We start from the raw sequence: 5,767 nt of genomic DNA, 5'->3' as shown, positions 1-5,767 counted from the left end.
ACTGTGGTGTTGGACAAGACTCTTGAGAGTCCCTTGGACTGCAAGGAGATCCAACCAGTCCATTCTGAAGGACATCAGCCCTGGGATTTCTTTGGAAGGAATGATGCTAAAGCTGAAACTCCAGTACTTTGGCCACCTCATGCGAAGAGTTGACTCATTGGAAAAGACTGTGATGCTGGGAGGGTTTGGGGGCAGGAGGAGAAGGGGACGACAGAGGATGAGATGGCTGGATGGCATCACCGACTCGATGGACGTGAGTCTGTGTGAACTCCGGGAGTTTGTGATGGACAGGGAGGCCTGGTGTGCTGCGATTCATGGGGTTGCAAAGAGTCGGACATGACTGAGCGATTGAACTGAACTGAATACATTTGGGGAGCAATAATTTCAAGTCAAATAACTGTTTCTTTCTACATAACTGCTGCTGTCATGAATATACAACTGTGTATCCTGCTTTGTGGGCTTCCCAGGTGGCTCATTGGTAAAAGAATCTGCCTGCAATGCAGGAGACTGGAGTTCAAGCCCTGGGTTGGGAAGATCCCTGGAGAAGGAAATGGCAGCCCACTCCAGTATTCTTGCCTGGACAATCCCATGGACAGAGGAGCCTGGTGGGCTACCGTCCACAGGGTTGCAAAAGAGTCAGACATGTCTTAGTGACTAAACAACAACATCCTGCTTTGTATCCATGGTGGAAAATGCCCCCATATTAATGAAACTTTGCTGAAATATTATCTTAAAGTTTAAGGAGAGTGTGACTCCCACACATCAGAAAGGCCAGGTTCCCTACACAGCCAGTGCTGGAAGCAAGTGGTTGGGCAAACCCCCATCTTCTTCTAGATACAGAACATCCTTGCTCGTCATCACAGTCCTGATCCAGGGTGGGGTGGTGCTGAAGAGAGGGGTCTCATGGCTTCTAATCCGATGCTGATTACTCATCTTATTTTTGCCATAGTTGAAACATGACATTGTTTCTGCTCTCTGCCTTTCTTTCCCACTTGATGATTGCCAAGATACTTTCATCTCTAAAATGCTCTGTCTCCAGACTTAGTTCCTTAGTACCATGGAGCACAGGCTTCCCAGGTGGCTGAGCGGTGAGGAATCCACCTGCAATGCAGGAGACCCAGGTTCAATCCCTGGGTCGGAAGATCCCCTGGAGAAGGGAATGGCTACCCACTCCAGTGTTCTTGCCTGGAGAATCCCATGGACAGAGGAGGCCGGTGGGCTACAGTCCAGAGGGTTGCAAAGAGTCGGACACGACTGATGCAACTGAGCGCACACGCACACACCAGGGAGCACAGGCTCTTCTCTCCCTGCCCCTCCTTCCCTCTTCCTTCTTCCGTTTTTGTTCTTTCGATGCCTTTCTATTGCATTGCTTGCTCTCTTTCAGACCCTGATTTGTTTTTCTCACATCGCATTTATAATCACCCTGTAAAATAGGCACTCCTATTATTATCCTCAAGTGATAGACAAGGCAAGCAAAGTCCAGAGGGGCTGAGGGGTAAGTCGGGGAAGCTGAGCACTGCGCTGTCCTCCAGTGACTCTCCTGGAGACCGGCTGCTTGTGGGAGAACCAGCAGTCAGCCTGCCGGGCCAGTCTGCGGGTCACTCACTCACTCGTGGGCTCCCTGGTCACAGTAGGCCGAGGACATCCCTGTATTAAGCCTCAGAAGGAAACGTGTTTCATGGCAGAGGGTAACTCAGGTCGCAGGTGAAAGTGCTTCCTAATCAGAGGTCCGTAGCGGAGGCGATTCCCTGTGAGTCAGGTGGACCCAGTAGAATCTTTAAGAGAGGAAGCGGGAGGCGAGGAGGAGTTAGTGTCTAGGGTCTACAGCTGGCGTCAGCCTTGCAGGATAGCGGGGTCAAGAGTCCCAGGGTGCAGGCAGCCTCCAGAAGCTGGAAAATGTCTGGGGATGACGGATTCTCCTCTGGAGGGTCCAGGAAGAAGTCCAGCCCTGCCGACCACCTGACCTTAGGCCTGTGAGCCTCTCCTCGATTTCTGACCTCCAGAACGGTAAGATAATGTGCTTTTTTTTTTTTTTAATGCTGTTTGGTTTATGGTAATTTTTTATGGCAGCCGTAGGACAGTAATACAGAGGGTGTGCCCTGAGAGAATTGTCAGGAATCTGGAATGTTCCAGTATTGCCGCCCTGGGGTTCTCTGTGGTCGGAGAAGGTGTTCTAACAGGGGTTGATATTTGGAGCAGGTGAGTGGGTTCAAGGTTCGTTGGAGTTGCTTGATTTAGAATCAGACTTTGGCAGTTGTCAGGGGCCTGTCCTTCCAAAGTGACCCGGCAGGGTCTCCAAGTGTGAATCGGACAGGTCTGAAGGGACGTGTGAGAACGCTGTGGTCTGGAACGGCTGCAGCGGTGCTGCCCAGGGACGGCATAATCTATGCGAGTAGGTTTTCAATCTGCGGAGAATATGCTTTATACTTCTTCTCTATCTTCCAAAGTTCAGAGAAAGGAGGCAAGTGTTGCTCAAGAAACAGTAATTGATTATTCTTGTGGGTATTCATCTCATTTTTTAATTGGACATTTATTGAACCGTATCTTTTTCAAGGACATGTTAGAGTGTGTCACAGATAAAACCCCAAAATATAGCACATGCGTGGGAATTGTGAACCTGGTCAGTAGTTCTGATGTTTTGTTACTTGCTGGTTAGAGGAACTTTTTCAAATGGGAATTATATCTGTCTATTGTCTCAGAAGATATAAAAAGACAATGGAAATACACATTGTTTGTTTCAACACGGTGGAACTAGAAAAGAATTCTCAACAAGAAAACATTGCCCAAAGGCAAGAAGCTGAAAGAACAATAGTGACTAATACACTAATAAAATAAATCTAAGCCTAAATGGTTTCTCTTATGTTTAAACAAAAGGACAATAATAATTCTGCTCTGAAAGAATATCCCTGGGAGTTACACATGAAAATATTTTTTTCCTAGGCAGTATTTGGCCTTTCCTATTCTGTCATCTTGTTTTTGAAACAGTTTAATATCTGGTAACATCTGCTCTGTCTGCATGGTCTGTACTTCATACTCAGAACTTGTGGCAGCATATAAGAACACATTGCCACTGTTGAGAAGGATTCTATTATTTATTGACTGCATTTGTAACTTTCTATTCTTCACAACATCAGGGTCTTCCCTGATGCCGGGAAAGGAGAAGAGGGTGGCAGAGGATGAGATGGTTAGAGAGCATCACCAATTCAATGGACATGAACTTGAGCAAACTCCAGGAGGTAGTGGAGGAAAGGGAAGACTGGAATGCTGCAGTCCATGGGGTTGCAGAGTCAGACATGACTTAGCAATTGAACAGCAACAACATTCTTCCCAAAGAAACAAAATCCATTAAAATAAAAATAAGAAATTGGGGCAAGGAAAAGAAAGGAAACTGAGGAATGAATCCATATGATAACTCTGTGGATTAATATATTTATCATGGCTGATCTTCCAGTTTGACTGAGTTTCCTAGCAGCAAAAGCAAAACAAACCCAAGCAAAAATTTTAAATATGCAAGGTTCCCAGTAACAGAAAACTAGAATAAATACAATTTTATAAGGGATTTCTACCATCACTTCATATTTTTCTCTTATTCTCATATTTTTTCACTCCATATTTTTATAAAGGATTCTACTATCACTTCATATTTTTTCTCTTACTCCATAATAAATACTTTTTAATCGCAATGAAATCCAACAGCAGAGAACTATTACTAAGGTTCCAAGGTAGTAGTTCTCAAACTCAAGCAAGCATTGGAAATTCCTAGAAGGTCTATGAAAACAGATTTTTGGGCCCCATTCTCAGAGTTTCTGAGCCAAGGAGGCCTGAGAATCTGTGTTACTAACAAGTTACACAAATTTTACTAACCCTGAAGTCAAAGGTACAACTCTGAAGTTTACAGTGTGCTCAGTTCATGCGGTCAGAAAATGTCCTAAAGTCTGATGTACTACTTCAATTCACAGATTAGAGTTTAGAGCTCCTAAGGGAATAAATACATAACATATTTCTCAATGTAGCTTGCATGCATGCGTGCTAAGTCGCTTCGGTCATGTCTGTCTCTTTGTGACCCCATGGACTGTAGCCCTCCAGGCTCATCTGTCCATGGGATTCTCCAGGCAAGAATACTGGAGTGGGTTGCTATGCCCTCTTCCAGGGATCTTTCCAACCCAGGGATAGAACTGGCAGGTAGATTCTTTACCACCAAGTCACCAGGGAAGCCTGTGCATTATAGTTACTAATGTACATTGCAAAGCTGTGGAGGATAACTTCTTATCTTGCAGAACAGAACCTCAACAGAAGATTCTGCAGTGTCTTATACTTAACTAAAGTGATAATAATTAATTCATTCAACAGATATTTAATGATTACCCACTATGTTCCAGGTGCTATTGGAGGGAGTAGACCGTGAACAAGATAGATAAGCCCTTGCTTTCATGGAGTTTATATTTTGTAGAGTCACACAATAAACTAATAGATATAATACCAGGCAGTTAGAGCTGCACAGAGAAACTTCTATCAGGTGAAGGGTAATGAACTTGCTATTTTAGAAGGACAGGCAGGAGAGGCACTGTATCCAGTGGGCAATTTTCAGAAAGAAAAATCTATGGTTATCTTATCACCTTGGAACTCCTTAGCAACCAAGGTTCAGAAATATATAATCATTTTTCATTACTTTATCCCTTTTAGTACTCCCTTTGGGAAAGGTAATTGGACTCAGAATTCCAAGATGTTTCTCCAGGCCTGGAAGCCTGTGACATGAGACATATTGCAGGAACAGCGGAGGTTCTTATCAGAAATCTGGTGAACCCCAGAGAGCACTCAGATTTTCAGATAGAAAGTTATGAGTCTCATGAAAGTGTCTCCATTAATGGTTCCTTCAGGTCCCATTGTGGGATGGTATGTGTGTGCACGTGTGTGTGCATTTAGATGTTAACTGTGTGTTTAAGGTCATGCCTGGGTGTTGACTCAACATTCCTGTCGTTTATGGCTCATTTTTCACCTTGTAACCATGGCTGATGAGGTCATGGAAAGAGAAGTGGTGGAAAGAGCGGAGGTACGGGCTCTGATGCAGGTATCTGATACCCTCCTGGTCGCCTGTTGTTTTGCTTCATGATTTAAAGTAATGAGATGCAGGTATTCACGTTTGCCCCTTCCTCTCCTCCCCTTCTCCTGTGAGGTCTTCCTCCTCATGGACGCTGTTGCTTACACGATGTTCTGACACTTTAGCCAAGCTTCCAGCTAAGCATCTAGATAACACCAACTGAGGCTGCCATCTAAAACGGCATGAAACACCACGGCAAAGATGAGCAGAACTGTCCAGCGAGCCGAGCTATAGAACCACAAGAAAGAACAACGTGGTTGTTTGAAGCCAGTTAAGCGTTAGAGTGACTTATCGTGCAGTCACATGTGACCAGAATAGGCTCTCCACTTAATTTTCCCACCAAGCGAGCTGCTGAGATGGAACTGGAGGTATTTTGCAGCATTGTTCTGAAAACAGCAACACAGATCATGCCAGCGCTTTGTGCTGGATGCCAGCTGGCACCAGAAGGCCGTGGAGCAGCCCGTTGTGTGGAGGACTCAAAGGCTGCCCTTTGCTACGAGCAAAACACTTGGAGGCTGCTGAGATGAAAGTCAGCTCTGGGATGGGGTATCTAGAGAGCTGAGAATCCCTGTCTGGTTTGCAGAGCACCTGGAAAGAGCTGCCTGACTGTGCAGAATGTCTTGTTTCTGGTGGGGTATGGGTGGGAGGGCAGGATACAGTCCTAGACAC

This window comes from Bison bison, unplaced genomic scaffold (assembly GCF_000754665.1).
Source record: "Bison bison bison isolate TAMUID 2011002044 unplaced genomic scaffold, Bison_UMD1.0 scf7180017864295, whole genome shotgun sequence".
In the NCBI taxonomy this organism is placed as follows: domain Eukaryota; kingdom Metazoa; phylum Chordata; class Mammalia; order Artiodactyla; family Bovidae; genus Bison; species Bison bison.
The sequence above is the reverse complement of the archived record's forward strand: the minus strand, read 5'-3'. Positions refer to the sequence as shown.